This window comes from Meriones unguiculatus, chromosome X, assembly GCF_030254825.1.
Source record: "Meriones unguiculatus strain TT.TT164.6M chromosome X, Bangor_MerUng_6.1, whole genome shotgun sequence".
Taxonomy (NCBI): Eukaryota; Metazoa; Chordata; class Mammalia; order Rodentia; family Muridae; genus Meriones; species Meriones unguiculatus.
Window position 1 is genome coordinate 125,551,117 of NC_083369.1, and position 24,158 is coordinate 125,575,274.

A 24,158-nucleotide genomic window follows, 5' to 3' on the forward strand; every position below is an offset into this window, starting at 1 on the left:
TTTACCACCTCACTTAGTGTTATGTTCTTGAAGTCACTTTCATTTTCATCGGCAGAAGCTCACTCTGGCAGGATCCATTTAGGGCACAATTTTCCTTGCAAACAAATTCTCATTTACTTCCCCAAAACAAATAACCTTCATCTATTTGTAGCCTGAATCTCCCAGGAGCTAGCAACAACCTTCATCCTAGCCCTAAAGAACCAAGCCCAGGCTCTCAGCCTCTCACCAACTATCAGCCCCAGCAGAGTAGGCATCATTTCTGTAGTCTCCCAGACTTAGAGACCAACTAATTTTTCATAAGGAGAGTTCCAGCCAGGCTCTGGACAGGCTGGCATCTCATCATGTTGTCACATATCAAGCAAGATGGCTATTTAGGTGAAGGCCTTGTGACACAGGACAGCATTAAGAGAAGCTAGATGTGAGTGTACACCCTGCCTCTTCCACATATTAGCTTTGAATACTAGGCAAATTACTGAGCTTCTGAGCCTGGGTTTCTTCATATTCATGAAGAATATTCTTCATATTCATGGCAACTAACTGAGATAATGAGTTTCTGACTCATATCACACCCCACCCCATGCACTCACCCACAGGGAGCAATTTTTTGTCCAATCTTTCTATTATATCTACTGTCTCCTAGGAAGTACGAATGAACTTGTATTTCCAAGTTTCATCCTCTTGGAGAGCATGTTCCTCAACACCCAATGTGTCATCCCAGCAGCCTTCAGATTTTATTGGTCCACTGCTTAGTGGAAATAACACCGAAATATAAGACATCTTACCGTTAGTTCATCAAAGCCATTGAGCTCATTCCAGGAGAATATAAAACAGCAAAAAGCCCTCACCTTACATTCATGTGCCTCCTGTGTGATGGGACTGTCATCTGTGTCAGCTTGGGTATCCTCTTAAAACACCTCCCCAGAGTTGTGGCCTGCCTTTCTTTCCAGTCCCAATCTTTCCCAATCTCTATTTCATGTTATATGGCCAAACTCACTCCAGGTAAGATGAAAATGAAGGAGGAAGGACTAGGTAGAAATTATGGTTTATAACATTTGTTAATCCAATGGTTTTCAAACTTTGTTGTCCATTAGGATCAATAGTAGTTTTTCTTTGAAACAGAGTCAAATGTAGCCAACATGACTTTAAACTCATGATCATTATGCCTCAGCCTCTCACATTTTGAGATTACTGCACAGTTTCTTTGGTAGAGTTGCTTTGCTTTTGTTGTTGTTGTTGTTGTTGTTGGGGATGGAACCTAGGACCTTGCCTTGCTAGGCTCAAACTCTGAGCTGTACCCTAAGCAGCCTCACTTGGAAAAAATTTAAAATCCTTTATGATAGCTACAGCTAAGGTGAAATTTGAGACCAGGCACAGTATCAAGCTAAAGGCCCTGTGTGTGAGCCTTTCTTGCAAGTGGACCTACATGAGCATTGGCTGCATAAAGTGTAGGATCAAGCTGACAGACCATAGATATTCCAGGGTGGTGGCACAGAGCCAAGCCTGTGATAGTGGAGGACATTGGTCTGCTCCCAATTAACCCTTAGAACTAGAATATAAGGTTATTCCAAGAGCACAGATATGTATCAACCTGATATATGTTTATGACGCTAAAAAGCATCCAGGAATGGCAGGAAACACTGTGTGATGACAGCCACATCTGGGTGCCATCAGATTATAGATACAGAGCTAGAGCATCCTGAGATGGTTAGTTTCTTTTCCCCATCTCCCAAATAAGTATTAAGCCCTTTCTCAGGCTGTGTCTGTAAGAGCATTTTACTAATCACCCACATAAATCAGCTCTGTCCAATTTATTGATGGTCTGGGTCCACACCTGCTATGATTTTGCTGTCTCCCAAACAGGGAAGTCACAGCATCTCAGACACAGAAGGTGACATCTAAGCCAGCATTCCTTTCTCTGATCTGGGCAGAGAAGGAGGGTCCTTGAAGCTCTGGTCACTCCTGCACCAGAAAATTGATGAGAGCAATTCTCAGGGAGGAAGGCCTTCTTGATTCTTCTCCTCTGCAACAGCATGATGCACAGCTCACTCTGGAGAACTAATTCATGGACTTTATCCTGGTCCTGGACAACTTGTTGGGACACAGAGATCTTGCCATAGGCCTTGTTGTTGATATGAGTAGAAAAAGAACAGAGAGGGTGAGGAGAGTTCACAGGGAAGCTGTGAGGGTGTTCAGCCTCCTAAGCTAAGTACTTCTTCTAAATATGGGCTTCCTATGGTCCAGGTTTGGCACAGGTGCAATAGGGCCAGGCTTGCTGGCCAGTCTTCAGGAGAATTGATGTTTCTCAGCCTCCAGCATGGATGCAATGTTGGCACTTTCCACAATTCATGTTCATATTGTTTATTTATATTCTCCTTTTGTACTTTTCTATCTCTCTGAACTTTAAGCTTCATGAGGATAGAAACCCTGTTGTCCCACTGGATTTTTATTTTTGTTGACACAAAGTCTTATCATGTGGCCCTGGCTAGCATCAACCTTACAGTATTCCTCCTGCCTCAGACTCTCAAGTGCTGAGATTACAGAGTAAATGACTGTGCCTGGCTTTTGTTTGGTCTGTATCCCTAGAACCTGCACTATGCCTGGCCTAGAGTCAGGACTGGACATGGTAAGGTAAGTCACTTCTTTGATCTTGTTTCCTTAACTAAGAATGGTATAGCCTCCTGTAGAATAAGATGAGGGAAATCACATTTGGATGTAAATGACCCAGTTCCACTATACCTGTCATCGGGTAAACAAACAAACAAACAAACAAACCTATCCTGGTCCCTTCACTTTCTGACACATAAGCCATTGACTGGTAGTCCCTAGAAATGTGTCTCCTATTAAACAAATTGAATATGCATAGAGGAGTGCCTACAGGGATCTACTGTTTGCATAAAATGTTTAAGGGAGAAACAAACAAACAAACAAAGAAACAATTATACCTTCTGGGCCAGGTATCACAAGTCTGTAATTCCAGATACCTAGGGGCTGAGGCAAGAGGATCAAAGTTCAGGGCGAGCCTGGGCTCAAGCTCAAAGTCAATTTGAGCAATTTACTGAGACTCAATATTAAAGTAAATAAGAAGAGGGCTGGGAATGCAGTGAGAGGTCCAAAATTTGAAATTTAATTCCTTGGGCAACATGACTGTGGTCCTGAGTACAAGTTTAGACAAAGAAGCAGGCAAGTTGAGACAGACCTGCCCTGCTGCAGAAAAGTAACCAGGCTCATGCTTGAGAGATATTGCCTGACAACCCACCCAAATAACCCCTAGCTGGTGACCAAGGTCACAAAGCCCTGCTACTAAGAAAAAACACACATGATGTGCTAATCAATCGTTCCCCCTCCCTAACAGGAGCAGATACCCCCAGATGGATAGGTCAGGACCATTATGGTCTTGGTGTCTAAAATAGACCAAGACTTAGAAAAGGCTTTGAAATTCCCTGCTTATGGTTTTGCCCTTTAAAAACCCTGTTCCCCCAGACCTCAGGGCCGCATACCTCTCTGTTTACATAGAGAGCTTGTGACCCGGACTTGATCTTGTATTAAATAAACCCTGATGTGTTTGAAGTGGAGTCGATTCCTGGTGGTATTTAGGGGGTCTCATGAACTGGGCATAACAGCAGCTTAGCAGGACACTACTTGCCTAGAATGCACTGGGCTCTAGGTTTGACCCCAGGATGTAAAAACAAAATACAACAAAAATTTGAACCTTGAACTGGACACACATTTAGTCCCAGAACTCAGGAAGATCTCTAAGAGTTTGAGGCAAGCCTGGCCTACAGAGAAAATTCTAGGACAGCCATGGCACAGGGAAACCTTGTCTCAAAAGACAAACAAACAAACAAAAATTGAACCTCGAACTTCCTGTCATACATTAGTACTCTTATATATTAAAAATGGTACAGTTAACCAAAACAACCAACTAACCAAACAAATAAATAAATAAATGGGGAAAGAGTTTTATGTAGCTTTACTAAAATAAGTTTGACAGTTTGACAGAGACATTAATTTTTTTAAGTTTTATTTCATGTGAATGGGCAGTTTGTTTGCATGTATATCTATGTGTCACAGCATGTTTGGTGCCAGTGGAGGTAGAAGAGAGCATCAGAGCCCCTGGAACTATAGTTACAGATGGTTGTGAGCTACCATGTGGGTGCTGGGCACCAAACTTAGGTCCTCTGGAAGAACATCTAGTGGTCTTAACCACCTAGCCATTTCTCCAGCCCCAAAGAAGCATTCTTTACTGTCTTCTTCTATGTGTTTCTTCAGTATGCTCCCCTGAAACTATCTAGGTGCTCCTAAATGCAAATGAAGACACTGGAGCCATTAAGGCAGATCCAGCTGGTGTCTCTCCTTTCCAGTCCTTTCAGGCCCTGAGAGTTGGAGCTTACGAGCTTTTGGGATAAAGTGAAGGTACAGAGAGGGGAACACAGGCCTCTGTGTTGTGGGCTGGCTGGGGTTACTGGTAGTGATAGTCTGTATACCACAGTCTGGACCTATGTCTGCACCGTACCAGGATGAAACAACCCTGAGTCCACAGTGGGCCAGGCCCACCATGAAGCTTCACACCAGCATCCCAGGCATAATGGTCACAGAGATTGCTTGGTACCAATGCCAAGCCTGCAAAACCAAGGCACAGAAGGTCATACCACTTTGAACACACAGGGGGTGATCAGGAACAGGTGCAAAGCTATGCCCTTGTTATAGAGACTTTAAGGAGGCTAATGATGCCATGGATGACTTTTTCCATGAAGTTGTGTGGCTTGGCCACTCTGAGCAGTGCTAGTGCATCTACTTTGTTGGCGTCTAGGTTCCTGTGCCAATATCAGAGATTTTTTTTAACAACTTTTAAAACTTTTTCCTATTTGATACTCTTATGACTGTATGGATGATGAATGGGGTAGAAATGAAGACTGCTTAGGGCGTGAGGATCAAGTGGTGTACTGGTGTATAGGGAGGAGCTGACCCCTTTCCAAGCTGGTCTGTGATCCCAGGTTTCAGGCAGCCTTTTTGTGGACAGCATTCAGAGATGTGAGGATGGAGGGACACAGTTATTCTGAAATGAGTAGAAAAAGCATGTCCTGGGGTTACCCCTTTGCTGAAGAAGGAATGCCTACCTGAGAACTGGCCCCAAGTACAGACTGTGTTCACAGCTTCTCCTGCCATGAGTATATGTGATCTAAAATTCTTACCCCCAGCCCCTTTTCACATAGAGTACACTAGAGAGAAGGATGCTCATAGCTCCCCTGGGAACTTAACACTCTCATCCTCCCTCTCATGAATGGACCCTTCACTTAGGGTAGACCACAAGAAAGGTGTAAGGTGCAAACCCTTTCCAGGCTTCTTCCTTAGAGTTCTGGGGCTTCTCTTTCCTTTTAGAGCTAGGAATGGAACCCAGTGCCTCAAGCATGGTAAGTATATGTTCTACTACTAGGCTGTACTTCAAGATCCCCTTTTTCTTTTAAAAACAATGTTTTATAGCTTTTCCACAAGAAAGTTATTGCTTTTATACATACATACATACATACATAAATACATACATATGTGTATATTATAGTGGTGGTGGTGATGAGCTTGGGGCTTTGCATGTGTTAAGCAAGCACTCTACCACTGAGCTACATTCACAAATCTTTTATAATTTGGAAAGGTATTTAAGTATAGAGTTTTTCCATACTGTGGAATCAGTTCAATAATATTCTTCTGATTTCTTTGAAAGACTTCATTTTTCACTATTTAACTTTCAAATTTAGTAGTAATTTATTTTATTTATAATATAAGAAAATTATCTTCAAAAACACAAAGTAAACTTTCTAAACCCAGTTTGTTGCATAAAGCTTCCTTTCCCTATTGATTTGTGGGTTTTCCTTCTAAATATTATTATACTAGAATTGGGTTGAGGCCATTGGCTTCAGATATTCCAAATATGTGTATGCAAGGAGGTAGAGACCTTGGGCCAGAATGTGAATCAACACATACTGTTTCCTTTCCTTAGAAAAAACATGCAAGGATACAGCTCATTGAGACATGTTTCTTAGCATGAACACTATCCTGTGTCTGACATCAACATTGCAAACACACAGGAAAAGACACAAGTGGATATGTGTGTGCATCCACATACAGGACCAGCCTTTTTGAACCATGTGTTAGTAATTGCTGGTTTATGCCCACTACAAACTCCTGTACTTCTCACAGATTGAAATTAACAGCCCTTAGGTAAGCCTGAGTGTTGTGGATATTGACATATTTTTGTTTTAATCAGAGGTGGAATATGGGACTGATTCATATGATCCATAGCAGAAAACTATTGGACTTGTGTGGGCTCCAAGAGGAGCTCTTTGCCAGCTGCAGATAGTTTAAATCTGAGGACTCTGGAGAGAAAATAAATGTCAGAGACCAGAGAGTGTGGAGGAGAGAAAGAACAAGGCCGCTGCTGCTTCCCTCTGTGGCTCCTGTTGCTGTTATGGGACAAGAAGTCCTCCAGTCCTCCAGAACTGAGGACTGGACTGGCTCCAAAGAACCTGATGACCCTGTCCAGTAGGAAGCGGCTAAGAGAACTGTGCCCCCTCTCCCACTAACCCTTTCTCTCTCCTACCTTGTGTTGGGTATTGGAAGGGATTGGGGTGGAGCAGGGAGAAATATATAAAAATGTAAATAAAAGCGTTTTTAAAAAGTATGTCAACACCTGGTTTGTGGACAGGCCCTGAGTAATGCTGATGCATTTTATTCTACTGGCCTCTGCCTTGGCGCTTGTGCTGGTGCCATATTCATTCACTGTAGTTTTTTTTTTTTTTTTTTTTATGTTTTCTGTCTGATACCCAGGTGACTCCATATTGCCAGTTACTAGGAGGGAAGTCAAGGCTTCTTAGGGACCGAGTAGAAGACCTGACCAAGTCCTGTTGCTCAGCTGGTCCTGGCCTGAGCTGTTGCATTCGTCAATGAGCATAATGGCCTTTTGACAGACGCAGAAATGATTCTGGCTTCTTCCTTTCCTAAAAGTGAGATGGAGGTCACAGAAAACAGACAATCATGTCTTTATTTGCTGAGCTGGTAGTGGCTTGTCCTGTGACTCAGATGTATTGGGAAGGTTTCCAAAACCTCTGTATGGAAGTCAGACGGGATGCCTAAGAGATGAAAGGACCTTGGATGAAAATGTTCTGGACAGAAGCGGTTATAGATTCCACTGGGGAAAACAAACAAACAAACAAACAAACAAGGAAGCCCAGACTTCCTGGAGGAATCAGAATGCTTAGTTTTAGGTAGGGCTCTAGCCAGGCTTTCCCTGAATAGTGGGTGTAGCTTGGCTGCAAGGGTGGAGCTCAGTACCCTGCATATGTGCAAGTTTTTGCCACTTTGCTCTTTTAAGTGAAAATAACCATCATTTCATGGCAAAAACAAAGGCATAGCCAAGGTGACAGGTCCGATAGGGTTAGTCTGAATGCAGGAGCTAAGTGACAAAGTTCTGGCAAGCAAGGCAAGCTGCAGCCCTTTTATCCCCATCTCCAGAGACCCTACCTAAAAAACAAGATAAAAAACAAGCCTCCCTACTCCCACCCTGAACCAAGCTTCCTTGGTGGCCACAGTGAATGCTGGGGGTTGGGCCATGGTGGTCACAGTTTCTGTGGATGGCAGTCCTCTTCTGGTGGCATTTTGGGCCTTATTTCCCCATCCTTGTTTGTGTTAGCTGATCCTACTGAGTAGGACTGGGTCTGTGCTGACACTGCTTATAGCAGCTCTGGCAATTACGAGAAAATGAACAGGAAGCAAGGCCATTTCACACTGACCTTTCCCAGAGAAATAAATCTGCTCAAACGCTTTTGAAAGAACAATACCTACATTGCATAAATATACCATCAGAAGCTGGAGCAGGGATCAGTGGCAGATCATGGACTTAGCATTCACAATGCTGGACTCAATTTCTAATACTAGAAACTAACAACAAACAAATATACGAAAAACAACCAAACAAATCCCATCAGTGTAGCCAGCATTAGATACTTTGTGGTTTCTTTCTTCCACTCTTCTCCACTTTTTTTCTTCCAACCTATCAACCCACTAACACCAGGTAAGATAGAAAAAAAGGATTGAAAGGGGGGAAAATAGATCCTTGAATAAAACCAGGGGTTGGAAAGGAAGCAGTGTTATTTATAGACTGCTTTCAGCTGATTAGGGGTGTCCAGCTCCTTGGGGCAAGTTTAATTTTTGCTGTCAGGATGTCTGATTTTTTTCTTCTTAACAAATTGTGATCAACAGCAAGCAAACACAAACCACCACTACCACCTCTCAGGGTCCTAGAATTTACATACCCTCGAAAAAAACTCCCCAGATTTCCAAAGGTCACACAATTACAGAAACTATCTGCAGCTGGCAAAATCAGGCCCCTGCTAGTGCACGAGGCAAGTTGCAGTCAGCTGCTGTGAAACAGCCACATATCCCCACACCTGGGATTAAAATACATTCTTAGAACATTTCTGTATTAAAGGAACCAAATTTCTAAAATTCTCATTACACATCAGAGGGCCTGGTGGGATTGAAATGTTTGGACAGACATTTGGAAGTAGCTTTGGATAACAAGACAGGTGAAATCTGAACTTAGCTTGTGAGTTCACAATGAAGACGGGTTACAGATGAATGGGTAAAAGTGCTTGTCCAGAAAGCTTGTTGATCTGAGTTTGGATGCCCAAAACCATGTAAAAGTTGGACACAGCACCCTGAGCATCTGCAGTCCAAGAGTGCTGCTACATGGGACACAGAAAGTAAAGACAGGTATATCTCTAGAAGCTCTTAGGCCACCTAGCCTGGCTTACATATAGTTAATATGCAGTCTCAAAACAAGGTAGAAAGGTGAGAACTGACATCCACAGGTTGTCCTCTGACCTCTACATACATGCATGGCACATATGCCTGCACCCACACCCACAACAAAGCATGCATGCACCTACACACATACACTCTGCAGTGAGCATCTGAACCCTTGAGGTATGAAGATCACTCTGAGTGACAGTGAGAGGCTTGGGCAAATGTTACTTAGTAATTAGTTAGACAAGAACAATCCTACATACCTGCACAGAGTTCTGAGGTTACATAAAGGGCCAGGGGGGCAGCCATCACCAGCGGGGCACACAGAGCATCCTCAATCTCCAGGCTGTGAAGAAACACTCTCTGAGAGGCTTTCTAAGGAAGAGGAAAGAATATTTAAAACAAAATAAGCAGGGTAAGATAGGCCATGAATGAAGTAGAGTCCAGAGACTCAACAGGTGGGATAAATGCTCTTCATTACCTCTTTGTTGAGGTCAAAAGACTTCCTTCACAGAACTATATACTCAAAGCTCACAACTGCCCTTCAAGGGCAGGATTTGTACCCCATCTGACAGATAAAGAAGCTAAGCCTCAAAAAGGGAGGAAAATCTGTTCTGGGAACAAGGTCAAACTTTTAAACACTCAACAGAGAACTGTCTCCCTAAGATTTTCCTTGTGCAATACCAGGGTGTGGGTCTTCTCTATCTACCAATTATTGATGAATTCTTCCCTTGTCAAGAAAAGCTGGAGATGACAGCAGCAAAAAGATGACAGCTTTTTGTCAATGGAAGCAACTCTGCTCTATTAAGTAAATACAAACACTATCCATACCAAGGAAGCATCTTGATACATTCAGGAGATCAGGTAGTAGGGGATGAAGGTTACAATGGAGACAGGTCTATTCCTGTCCCTGGCTTCACAACTACTCAGTCAGACATGGTGTCTAACCTTCAGGCCTACATGTCCTCTTAAAAGAGACTGGAGATAAAAACAGAGGCTTGAAGATAGGAGGATGATCTTAGGTCAAAGGCTAACCTGGGCTGCACAGTAAGACCCTGTCTCAGAAAAAGCAAATGACTTTGCTCAGATAACCTTTAAAACCTTGAAGTAGTATGATAAGGTTGTGATCATGGAAGAAATGTTCCCAACACTTTGATCCTATTTGCTCAGCTACTGAATGAGGCCCAGCCACTTATCGAGAGGATGTTGCTGAAGCTCATCAGCTTAGAAACTACAGATTTCAGTGCAAAGTCTTCTGTGAAATATGTAGTCAACTGTTGGTAAAAATTGATGTTTTTTTAAAAAACTCATTTTCTTCAAAAATTCCTTTTAGCTTTCCAGAAGAAAAGGGAATGATAATAAACAAACAAATGAACAACAACGAAAAAAACCCAAACCAAAAAACAAAGCTAACAGAATATGACAAAAGATACTTATAAATATATTTACTCCCTTGAATAATGACTAGATTTCATGAGCACAAATACTTTTAAATTTGAAGCAAATGCTGTTTCCACTATTTAAGACTGCTTCTCTTTTCACATCACTGAGACAGTGTTGTTTTCCACAACATATGTTTAATAAAACAATGCTAGCTGGGCATGGTGGCACACACCTTTAAACCTTGAACGTGGGAGGCAGAGGCAAGAGGATCTCAGTGAGTTCTAGGCCAGCCTGGTCTACAAAGAAAGTTTAGGACAGCCAGGGCTTCACAGAAAAACCCTGTCTTGAAAATAAATAAAACAAAACAAAACCAAAAAACACCAACAACAACAAAAAAGAAAGAGAAAAAGAAAGAAGGAAAGAAAGAAAGGAATAAAAAAGAAAGAAAAAAAAGAAAACAGTGCTAGATGCTTGAGTAGGAGGCAGGAGTTGCTGATAAGCAACATAAAGACAATAGGGGATAAAGCCATGACAGGCATTTGATGTCAATGAATGAAAGTACTCAACTAACATGACTGGGTTCAATCCCTACCAGTATAGAAAAAAAGAAAGAGAGAGAGAAAGAAAGAAAGAAAGAAAGAAAGAAAGAAAGAAAGAAAGAAAGAAAATGACACATCTTTAAGATGTCATGAGTTTACAGCTGAAATTATAACTCATCCATTATCTGACCTATGTTCTAGAGAGAAAATGGTATGAGAGCAACCACTTGGCAGCACTCAGATCCCCAGATTCACCTCTGTGTCTCCCTCCTTACAAAGGATGGAGCTAAAGCTGAAGAAATGCCATTAGATAAGCATGCTAGACCCAGGGCAGCTCACTCAGGTCATGAAAACAACAACAACCACAAAACAACAACAAGGAAAACTAAATAAACAAAAAACCATCTATGTCATCAATGTCATCTGAGTTACATACAGTCCAGGTAATGAGGGGCCTTGGATACCTTTACAAACTTAAATCATCAAGCTTTCCTTTCTTAGTTCAGCGAATGGAATCCAGGCCCTGGCACAATCTAAATAAGTGTTCTACCACCAACCTAAACAAGTATTCTACCACCAACCTATACCAAGCCTTGAATTAGCAAGTAAAAAAAAAAAAAAAAAAAAAAAAACAAAAACAAAAAAAAAAAAACAGCCTAAGAAGAATTTGAGTTATCAGATACCCATTAAAAATAACCTCCATCTGGCAGTTATCAGATACCCATTTAAAAATAACCTCCTATCTAACCTAAAACAAGTTCTAGGACACTGTGTACAAAGTAAGCACATGGAATAGCTCCCAGTGAGGATAGGAGAGCTTGCGTCCCAATCTGTGCTCAGGTCCTCACTACCTGTAGTATTTAAAGTGAGCCATCTGACCTGTTTGGGTCTCAAGCTCATATATAAAATGATAAGGTATTTTATGGTAATCTCTGTTTCTTTCATCTATGAACCCCTGTTAGTACAATGTGCAATGTCTCATCAAAGACATACTAGATTCTCCAACTGCAGGTCAAGTCCAGAAACATAGGAATTATGTTGTTTCCTGAGCTCTAGGTGACAGGTTGGTAGGGGCAGCCATTTTTTGAAAACATCTCTTTCCATCAGGAAAGCCAAAGCAGTGAGAGCAATTAATTTAGGCAATAGGGTCATGTCACAAAGCAAGAAGACCCCTGTGGCCTTCAGAGAACGAAGGCTGCACAGACCATTGGACAAAGGTTCCCTCAGAATGATCAGTCACCCAACTACTCCAGTCCCATAAATTCTGACCTGAGTTATGACTGAATTTTTGTAGTCCCAGAAGCTTTGGGCCTTGGTTTTCTCCTCGCTATTCAGCAGCTGATCCTCTTTATTCAGCAGCTGAGGCTGGGGCACTGACCCGTTAGACCTTGCCTTGATGGATTGTGTTATCAGGGAACACAGCCTCTATTGCCATCTCAGCACTCCAGTGAGTACACCAGCTGCATTTTGTGGCAATCAAAAAGACAAAGAAAGAATATTGATTAGAAGGGAATGCAAAAAGCCCCACGGTCCTTCCAGAGTCATCCCCATCTCCTTTTGGTACCCCGGATATCCTGAGCATGGGCAGCAGAGCTGCTCAGCAGTTGCTACCTGTCCTGGGATGGGCATCAGCACACTGCTTTCTGGGCCAGCAAGCTTGCTGATACAGATATTCCTTGGGGCCAACAGAGTGCTGAAGATAGTTACTAATACAAACAGAGGTGGGATCTCATGAGGACAGGTAACAATGGCAATGGTTGCACAACATTCTTGGGAATAACCCTGAGGCACAGTGTGAGGTCAGCTACCAAACCCTCACCTTGCCCAGTGTATATGTATTTTCCAAACACATACACCAAGTATAATCACTACTTTGATCTGAGGAAGTAGAAAGGTCCACTTGGTAGTCCTGGGTCACACAAATGACCAAGTAAATGTGGGTGCAGATGCCTGTACCCTGTGGCCATTAGGTTGGGTGTTCTCAAGAATGGGAGCCAGCAGAGATAGCTGGAAGCTCGTAAAAGGCAGATGTGGGGAGGAGTCCAAGATGGTGGAGACCAGCACCATATCTGAGGGGCACAAGATCCAAAACGCTGAAATTGGTGAATAGAGGGGCAGATGAAGCCAGAACATTGACATTGAGGTTTCCTGGGGGCACGAGGACAACCAGCGAGCTGGGAAAATTGGATCCAGGTCACCCGTGAATGTCTCCAGGTACTGAGAGTGGCGAAAATTCAACCCCCCTGCACTTCCCCTTGCCCCAAGCATGGGAGTCCCTGCTCGGCAGAAGCAGCAGTGGTTGCCTGAAAGCACTAGCCTCCATACTTGGTGACTGAGACAGCAGAGGATAGCTTCCCAGGTGTGTGGCTGTGGTGTAGAAGCTGCAGTGGGACAGTGGTTAGCTCAAGCAGGAACATTTGTGCTCTTTGACTGAGACAGCAGAGCTGGCTACCCAAAATATCAGTCTCCATGTCTAGCAGCCATATTGTAGACACCTCTGAGCCAACAGATCTCCTACACTCCCATTTTCCCCTGCAGGCCCAAATATGAGAGTAGAGAAGAGGGAGAACCCCTGTGCTTTCTGATTGGGCCTGGTAGCAAGTGAGTGCACCTTCAAGTGAGTGCATGTAGAGCCCCAAATCCAGGGACTCTTTGCATTAGCAGCCAGACATCAAATCCTTCCCACCCATACCCCCACTGTCAGCTACATAGGGATCCTTGGGACAGTGTTCTCAACATTGAGACCCATGATTGTGGACCTACCAGTGGAGTCCAGGCAAACAATTCCTGGAGCCAAGACAGATCTAAATATCAGGAGGACAGTATGACAGGTCTGTAGGCCACCAAGGTATTCAGAGCACATGTTACTGCGCATTACACCATAGAACAGTGTCAGCACTTGCACCCTCTCTTGTACTTAAGCTCCACCCTTCCAGGCATCTACATGCTCTAGCACCCTGTCTTTCAAGGCACACTACCATACACACAAAACCACATTGTGCACGTGTGCCTACATTCCTCACTTAGCTAAAGCTGAAACACCAAAATACAGTCCAGAACCAGTGGGCCTCTCTGATCTCCAGACACTAGAGACAGACAGACCAAGTCAGAAGTACAGACTCCAGGAACAAACAGCAAAGGTTACAGATAACCAAATGGCTAGAGACTGGCATGAGAACACATCCAAGAAAAAAATCAGGATATCATGGCCTCACAAGCAAACCCCAAAATCAATGGATATGCTAATTCATTGGAAAAACAAGGAAATGATCTCAAATCTCTGCTTATCTAGTTGTTGGAGGCACATAAAGAAGAAATAAACAAAGCTTTCAAAGCAATACAGGAAAAAAATAGGCAAGCAAAAAGAGGCATAAGTAGTGGCATATAGAACAACAACAAAAAAATAGAGGTTATTATGGAAAGACAGGAATCCACATTCAAGCAGATGAAGGAAATGTGCAAAACATAAAAAAAACAGAATTAGAATAAAAAAATAAAGCACACAGAAAAAACAAACAAACAAAAAAAAAAAAAAAAAAAACAACCCCTGGAACTTGAGAACTTAGAGAAAAGATCAGGAACCACAAAGGTAAGCATTACCAACAGAATACAAGAGATAGAAGAGAAAATCTCAGGTACTGAAGATACAGTTTTAGAAATCTCTCAAAGAAAAACTAAAATTGGAAAAGCCCCAACATAAAACTCCAAGAAATCAAAGAAGCCATGTAAAGATGAAATCTAAGAATAATAGGAATAGATGAAAAAGAAGATTCCAGGCTCCAAGATCCAGAAAATATTTTCAAGAAAATCATAAAAGAAAATTTTCTCAACTTAAAGAAAGAGATGCCCATAAATATACAAGAGGCCTACAGAACACCAAATAGACTAGACCAGAAAAGAAACTCCTCATGTCAGATAATACTCAAAACACTAAATCTACAGAACAAAGAAAAAAAAATAGTAAAAACAGCAAGGGAAAACAGCCAAGTAACATATATTAAGTAGACCTATCAAAACCACACCAAACTTCTCAGTAGAAACTATGACACCCAGAAGGGCCTAGACAGATGTCATGCAGATTCTAAGAGACCACAAAGGCCAACCCAGACTAAAATAACTATCTAAGCTTTCAATCAACATAGATGGAGAAAACAAAATATTCCATGAAAAAACTAAACTTAACTCCCATCCAATGAAACAATTACACCCAAGAAAACACAGGATATAGATAACTTCACAACAACAACAACAAAAAATTTAAAAGAAAATGAGCATAGCAACACAATAACACCACCAACTCCACAATAAAAGGAACAAACATTCATTGGTCACTATTATCTATCAACATCAATGGACTCAACTGTTCAATAAAAGACTCAGACTAAGTGAATAGTTGCAGAACAGGATCCAACATTCTGCTGTATTCAGGAAACACACCTATGTAACAAAGATAAACACTACCTCAGAGTAAAAGGCTGGGAAAGACAAATGGGATGGACATTGTAAGAAGTAGAAAACAGGAAACAGGAGAGGAGCCTACCATATAGGGCCTCTGAAAGACACTACCCAGCAGTGTATCAAAGTAGATGCTGAGACCCATAACCAAACTTCGGACAGAGTGCAGGGAATCCTATGAAAGAAGGGGGATATAGTAAGACCTGTAGAGGACAGGAGCTCCACAAGGAGAGCAACAGAACCAAAAATTCTGGGCCCAGGGGTCTCTGAGACTGTTACTCCAACCAAGGACCATGCACGGAGTTAACCTAGAATCTTACACAGTTGTAGCCCATGGCAACTCAGTCTCCAAGTGGGTTATCTAGTAATGGGAACAGAGAATGTCTCTGACATGATTTCTGTGGGTGACTCTTTGATCACCTCCTCCTGAGGGGTGAGTAACCTTACCTGGCCACAGAGGAAGAAAATGCAGCCACTCCTGATGAGATCTGATAGGCAAGGGTCAGATGGTAGGAAGGAGGACCTTCTCTATCAGTGAACTAGGGGAGGGGCATGGGAAGAGATGAGGGAGGGAGTGTGGGATTTGGAGAGGATGAAGGAGGGGGATACAGCTGTGATACAAAGTGAATAAGCTGTAATTAATAAAACAAAATTTAAAAAGAAAAATATATAAAAATTAAAAAAATAAGAAAGAAAGAAAGAAAGAAAGAAAGAAAGAAAGAAAGAAAGAAAGAAAGAAAGAAAGAAAGAAAGAAAAGCAGATATGGGGACCTGTACATGTAGAAAGGAGAAAGCTTACCCATTCCCTGTCCCATTCTGCATGTCCTGCCTCTGTTACTTAAAGGCTGTTTGTTATGGCTTGCATCTGTCACCATTGCCCAAATCCACTGCCTAAGACATAGGGAGAAAAGCAGCTAATCCTGAGATAAAACAGACTCCTCCCACAGGCACTCGCTTTCACTTCCCATATCCACATCAAAACGAAAACTTTGGAGAAACAAATCTTATGAGGGGAAGTGAAGTTAGCAGGGAGTGGTTGATAGGTTGCATGTGATTCCGTAATCCAGGCATCAGTTTGATGAGGGATCCTTTCAGGGTATGTTGAAGAGGACTTGCCTCTTTGTAGCTCAGCAGACCTAAGAAAGCAGAGGGCATTGGTCTTCATGGAAACAGTTGTCTGAACAACTCACATTATAATCACTACAGAGCTTGCAGTGGTGTGGAGTGGAGTTCTGGGCAGCAAATATAGGACTGGAAATATGGATATGCAGTGGAAACCCCACCCCACTCCCCACCAAAGTGGAGCCAAGGCCTTTAAACAATAGAGAACTATGGTTTTGGAGTGGGAAAAAGCATGGACACCATGACTTCTAGAATTCTGTGTTACTATTTCCAGCAAGACATTTCCTTCCCCAATTCCTTCAGATTCTAGAGCAGCCTGTAGAGGAAGCAGCCCAGAGAAGGAAGAAGACTTACTCTTTACATCCCATAAGATGTCCTTCTTAGGAAGGGCTGCAGAGAGGATGTAGAACCAGATTGTGTCAATTCCAGACCATGCCACAACCTCCTCAGGGTCCACTCCCTTGTGTTTGGACTTGCTCATCTTCTCCCATGTTACCTCTTAACTTTGCTTTTGTTTTTGCCCAAACAGGAGCAGGACCTAGATAACAAAATAATACTCAGGAACAATACATGATTCTGAATGGGTCCTGAACAGGGAGGTAAGGGGAGTAGAGCTGCTCTATCGTGCCAAGGAATGGAGCAGGGTAGAAGTCCCATTTTTTGAACTGTGCTTTGAGGCTTTGTGGGAAAATATCTTGGAAGACTCCATGCTCTGTGTCTGAGGCTCTGTCCGGCAATAGACAAGCAGGGAATTTCCAAGCCTTGGCATTACAGGGTTGGGTAAGATTGAGTGGGTGTTCAGTAATTGAGGTGACCTTTAGGCTGATTGTTCCAAGCCACCTGGTCAAACCGAAAGATAACTAGCCTGCTGGGTGGAGGACCCTTTAACATATTCTGTGGTATTTATGACAACCTTTGAGGTGGAGGGCCAAGTGGCTTTTCTCAGAACCTGAAGGTGGGGGCCAAGTCATTCTAAGGACTGTCAACGTAAGATAGAATCTGAGGAAAAAAATGGAGTTAGCCCTGTTATTTTTAATTCCCTCAGCAGCATCCAAGTTTAAGCACATGTCCCTTTTACACCAAGGTGAAGTGGAGAGAGCACTGGGTCAAACTGGCAGGCCTGGATCCCATCTACTTCAAGTTATGAGCCATGAAAGACACTTACTTGCTCTGGGTGTCCAGTTTGCCAACCTATAACATGGGAGCAAGTGAACTTGCCTCAGGATGTTGATGGGAAGATGGACTCAAGTGATGTAATAAAAATATGAGTCATACAGTGCAAGCGGCTCATCAGGCCCAGCACAGAAGGGCCTAGAGGGAATATTGCTGGCTGTCTGTGTGAAAGGGGCTTATATTTCTCTTAAGATAGGACCTGCTTAGACTCTTAAAGTTAGCCAGGAATGGGCAATGTATGTTAAAAATCTAAGTGTTCTCTGTAGGGGACAAATTAAATAATGATGATTAGACACACAGCAGATTTTATATGAAAGAGGTTTATTAGATGGATATGAAGAGAGAGAGAGAGAGAGAGAGAGAGAAGGGAGAGCAGGACATGATGGGGGGGAAGAGAAGGGGAAGAGGGCAGGGAGGGAAGAGAGCAAGAGGGGCCATGAGGTAGCAAGAGGGCAAGAGACAATAGAGGGATCATCTGGTAAGTCTGTCCCTTTAAGGAACAAGATAACCACTCCTTCCAGGTATGGCCACCTGGCAGGTGAAACATGATGACATCATAGGTTGCTAGGTAACCCAGAAGCAGGTGCCTAAATACTTATATTCTCTACCTGTTCTTCTTGGCCCATTTCACTCTAAGGTAGACAGAGTAGACAGGGCAGACAGGGCAGACAGGGAAGACAAGATACTGAGAAACATGAGGGCCAGAAACAAAAGATTTCTGATATTGTGAGTGTCAATTCCATAATGTACCATAATGTCCTCAGGGTCCAGGTCTAAACGCATGCTCTTTCTGCCTGAGATGCAACCCACCTTCCTGTTCCAAAATCCTTTAATGAGCATGTGTGTGCACATATATGCAGCACAGGCATGCATACACACATGCAGAGGGATATACAGAAGCAACGGCGAGGGATGGGGTACATTTACAACAGTGGAAAAAAACTCCAGTGCATTGAACAGTCAAAAACAAATGCTGAGCATCATGTTTGTGAGGCCTCATTCAGTGCATTAGTTGATGTCACAGGGCCAGATGAGCATGCTACTGTGTCAGGACAGGCTGGTGCAGACAGATTTAAGATGAGAAGCAAAGGACATAGTGCTCTACAAAGTAGGAACACTGTACCTCAACACCAAGAGGTAGCTCCAATGCGCTCCACAAGTCTGAGCTGTGTACATCCAGTTGCATGTTCTTAGCACAAGTTTATCTTGTGTTTATTCAGTGTTGTTGTTACTGTCTCAGGTGCCAGCATCCCTTCAACAGGGCCTGAGGCTTTCTCACTCTTCTTTTATACTGGGCATTGATTTTAGTCACACATAAGAGAAACTCAGGGAAATGGAAGTGTGGCTCAGTGGTAAAATACATGGGCACCACACACCAGGTCGTGGATTTACATTCAGCACCCAAAAAATATGCCTAGAGTGAGTAAAATTGGCAGCATTAAGACTTAGGGGACAGAGCTGGGCTCAGTGTCATACACCTTTGATCCCAGCATTTGGGAAGACAGAGGCTGGTGGATCTTTGTGAGTTCAAGGCCAACCTGTTCTACAGAACGAGGCCAGGACAGCCAAGGCTACACAGAAAAACTCTGTCTTGAAAAAGAAATAAATAAAATAAATAAAACAAACAAAATCCCCACACCCAAAACAAATACCATCTCAGGGGACTGAGCATATTATTGCATTCCTGCAACCCCAGCCACTCAGAAGGCCCAGAAAGGATGATCCTGAGTGTGAGGCAACCCTAGGCTATATATGGAATTTTCTTAAAAAAAAAAAAAAAGGCTTGATACTAGGGAATTGTAATACTGTTATTATTATTTTTGGAGTTTTGTTAAGTTTGCATTCTGATATAATCAAGTGAACTACCACTGCCATCTTCTGGGAATGTGTAGAACTGCAACCCACCAGCCAGACCCTCACCCTGGCTGTTCTACCTAAAACTCTAACTTGGTTTTAAATATCTCTTCTCTCTCTCTCTCTCTCTCTCTCTCTCTCTCTCTCTCTCTCTCTCCCTTACTCCCTCACTCTCTCTTTCCCTCTCTCTGCCCTTCTTTCTCTATTCCTCCCTCCTTCCTTCCCCATCCCCTCTACCTCTCTCCCTCACTCTCTCTTACTGTCCCTCTTCCCCTCTCTTATCTCCTTCCTCTGTTTAAAGCAAACTGAAAAATCACAATTGAAAACCACTCTCATTGAAAAATACATTAGTCCTGGAATGGGTCCAACTTGATAAATCAGGAATTCTGTCTTCATTGCCACCTGACTAGCTTGACCACTACCAGAAAATCATTTACTTTCCTATTTCAAAACTACTTTCAAAAGTTTGAGTGATGGCCCCAGGGTGTCCATATTGCCCTCTCCCTTTAAGTGGCAGGCATCCGGTAGAACAGCAGTATACCAGGACCAAAGCTCTGATAATAAACGTGTCTCAAATTCAGAAAGCTCATGCTACTAATTCTCTAAAGTCCACCTAGACGCTGGCTTCTTCCAGTTATACCTTAGCAGACACTGTCCCAGACAGACGAGTTAGCATAGAGACGGGGGTGGGAACTGGAGAGATGGTTCAGGAATTAAAAGCACTGGCTGCTCTTCCAGAGGACCCAGTTTCAATTCTCAGCACCCATATGGAAGCTCACTACCTTTAACTCCAGTTCCAGAGGATCCAATGCCCATTTCTGGTCTTCAGGGCACTTTGCATGTGTGGTAAAACACCTCTTATACATACACTTAAAAAAATTGCATGAGTGCCATGGTCTGGCTATGGTCTCTGAGGCTCCCCTGAGCCCTAGCAGCACCTTGCTTCTGAAGACTTCTCTGCCCCAGTCACACGTGAAAACACAGATTGAACGAATGTGATGCTCCTGTAAAGGCAGATGTGGTCTACTTCAGCCAAGAGAATGAGAGACTCCTGAATCCTTTCTAAGAGCAGAAGAGTGGGGAGGCACCATATTGGGCCTCTGTGCCTGGAAGGCCCTGATTCTTTTGCCTCAGACTTTTCTTGACCCCTTCAATTGCACTCCTGTGTGCAGGATTATTTTCATCAACTGAAACATAGCCTGTGTAAGCAGTAAGAGTAGGTTAGTCCAGGTTTCTCCACAAATTCAGAAATTAGAACAATGGATACCTGCTAGGCATTGAAAGCCACCTTTGTCCTACTTCTAAAAGATGGAAAGAAGGAAGAGAGGAAGTAAACTGATAAAATTCCAAGCTTAGATTAAGCTTGCGTCATTTCTATGAAAACTGAAGCCCTGAACAGAGAACTGCCCACTTTCCTGACTGGGCCAGGCGGCTACACAGTAGAACCAGAAAGAAACCAAGATGAGGCCTGCACTCACCTAGAATTACCAGGAGCTTCTCTTTTTGCAGATTACATTTATTATGCAGTCACTGCAAAAACCTGGGCTGGATGTGGTGGTACATACCTATAAATAATCCTAACACTGAGGGAAGAAGAACAAGAGTTCCAGGCTGATCTGGGCCAGATGGTGAGTTTAGAAAACAAACAAACAACAAAATCCAAAGCACATAAACAAAATTTCCATGAGACTATGACAATAATAGGACATAATTCACAACCAGTGAATCCTTTTCACAGATACAAAATGCAAAGTGGACTGAGTAGCATAACCTGAACCACAAACATTTTAACTAATTATCTAATGAGGCCCAGTGATATCGATGTATTGATGTATTTAGTGTACTTCTGATGCAGCTCAGTGTTTTTTTTTTCCCACACATCAAGGTCTCTGGATAAGAAACAGAAAGCCAGTTTCAGCATTCAATTCAATCCAGTATGTTTTTCATACACTAGAGCTCTAACTCCAGAACTGGCAGAGTGAGTAAGGTTGGGACTTCCAGCAACCTCATTCAAATGAAGTTAAATTTCTGTCTGTTTTATGAAGAAACTGAAAGTTAGGGATACATATAATTTTTTTTGTTTGTTTGTTTGAGATCCTCCTACCTTTGCCCTCCAAGTAGTGGGATTCTAGGAATGTACAAAAGTCATATATTTTTATCTATCAAAAATTTTAAAATAGGGTCAAGCAGAATGGTTCAGTGGATAAAGATGCTTGCCACCAAGCCTGAGGAGCATAGTTCAATCCCTGTAACCTACATAGTGGAAGAAGAACACCAATCCCTGCAATCTACCTTCTGAACCCCATAGGAATACTGTGGCAAGCAGAGGCCCATCCATTTAAATGTACACATAAACTAAATAAATAAATGAAATAAAAGCATTTAAAATAGGTTTTCACTATGCAGCTTTGGATGTCCTAGAACTCAGAGATTTGCCTGCCTCTGTCCCAAGTTCTGGGAACAAAGCCATGTGTTACCTCTCCCAGTTAAAAACTCAGAAAAAAATATATGTATATAGCTGTTTACCCAAGACTACAGTGTTAGGACTGATCCTGAAGATATATTCTTCTATCCTGCTAAGAAATAAAGCACCAGTCTTTTAAAAAATGATAAATTATAAAAAATAAATGAATGCTTTAATTAATTATGATATACAATGCAGAAACAAAAAAGAATGATAAATATGCATGTTCTTATGGGAAAAGCACCAAAATATCCTATTAAATCAAAAAAGTAAAAGACATATGTAATAGATGTAACACTTACACGTTAGTGTTCAAGCTGGGCACAGTGGTACATGCTGTAATCTCAGTATTTGGGAGATGGAGGCAAGAAGATAAGTTCATGATCATCATTTACTACTTAGTAAGTTAAAACATAGCCAACCTTTCCCTTGTCTATGAAAAGCAAATCATCAAGCCACAAACATGTGGGGAAAATAAGCAAATTTTTTTTTGTTTGTTTTGGAATGTGAAAAGAAACAAAAGACTAGGAAATGGATAGGAGGCGAGGGATGGGAAGGTGGGAAGGGAGATGTATATTTTCTGTACAGCTTGTAAGTAATAGGATGACCTGGGATCATTCTGCTAGAAGCACATACACACAAGACTGTAAATTATTTTCCTACCATAAAAAATAGTGGAAAAGGCTGGATGTGGTATAAGATGCACTATTTAAAGTGGCACTATGTGTCACTGAGCTGACAAAACCAAAACAGAATAAACAACAGAAAATGGCAACCTTCTCATAAACCCAGAAAGTATATTTTATTTAGGTATTTCTACTCTAAGGCATCTATGGTACCTTAGTAGGCATGACTCCTTAGCAGAGCAGGGATCACAAAGACTAGACAGAATATATGAAGACCAAAACCCTCCAGTACAGCAGGAGACACTGAAGTCATATAAGTATTAGGAAGCAGCTCACAGTTGCTTAGCACAGAAAAACCATTAAACTTACCCTCATTGACCATGGTGATATAAGAAAACTTTCCTGAGAATCTACAGACATAAGCTGATTCTGTTAGTTCTGGGACTGGATCCATGCTATACAAGGATGGTCATGCAACCACGGGCACAGAATCTGAGGTTGTTGTGGGTTGGTGTCCTCTCCAGCAATGGAGAGAAGCTAACACAACTTGCCTATACCAGGAGTTCCTGGAAACAACGAGCCATGACATATAAACTTGGGTGAAAATCACTAAACCCCAAAGAACAATCAACTGTGGGTAAGAACAGCAAAACCAGTAACAATTTAGATAACAGTGACTTGAGACACAGGATTAACTGTAATTTATAAATAAGTTATATTCAATAATTTTTAGAAAACAAAGATAAGTTTGAAATACATTTATACTAAAAAGAAGGCCAGGGATGCTGGAGAGATGCTTTAGTAGTTAAGAGCTTATTGCCTAGTACTCTGGAATTTGACAGGTTGAGCCTAAAACTGATAAAGAAAACAAGGGTGTGACCAGAGCCAAAATCTCCTGAAGATAAAGGACAAGAAGGATGACTTCCCCCAAAGGACATCAAGATTTGTATATTAAAATGAAAAAGGCTTTAAATAATGAACCAGCATAACAGAGAACAAGCCATCAGTGTATGGAGTACAGATCCTACCAGCAGGTCTTAAGGAATGTGACTACTTACAGCAAGCCCTAGTGGATATAATCCACTGATTTATTATGAAGACACCAAAGACCAACGGGGAGAGGGCTGAGCTGTTCAACAATGAGACAAATGCATGAAAAGCAAGAGCCACGGAGAGAAAGGTTAAATTTTTTTTTCTTTTTTTTGTGGATGGTATTGGGTGTTGGATCTAGGGTCTAGTACACACTAGGTAAGTACTCTGCTGAATCCCATCTTCAACTCCAGTATTAAGTTTTACTATATTAGATTAAGGATTTCTGCTTGTCAAAAGATGCCATAAATAAGAGCTAAGCCAAAAATAAGGAAATATTGGCAATACATATGTTGAAAAGAAATTAGCATAAAAAATTTCAAAAGTGGAGAATCCCTGTGTTGCTTTGGGTATATAACCCAAGTTTTGCAGTGGAAATTCCAGTCCACACAATGATGCCCCTCAACAATGAAAAAGAAAGAGGTAACCATGTATTAACCATGCTGAATCTCAAAACATGTTGGGTGAGGAAACACTACAGAATATGTATAATGAAATTCTAATCACAGAAGGATCAATGCAGGAAAGCCAAACCATGCATATTGTTTTGAAAACACACAGGGAATTGGGCAGTGAGATGGCTCTGCAGGTTTTCACACAACCCTCCTGACCTGAGTTTGAGCCCCAGAACCCAAAGGTGGAAAAGGAAACTGATTC

At 42.1% G+C, this 24,158-nt stretch overlaps 1 pseudogene; it reads right to left on the reverse strand.

Annotated features, from left to right (window-relative positions):
* Positions 1-1,953: 1,953 nt before the first annotated feature.
* LOC110565176 (probable leucine--tRNA ligase, mitochondrial) lies at positions 1,954-22,794 on the reverse strand (annotated as a pseudogene).
* Positions 22,795-24,158: the final 1,364 nt, after the last annotated feature.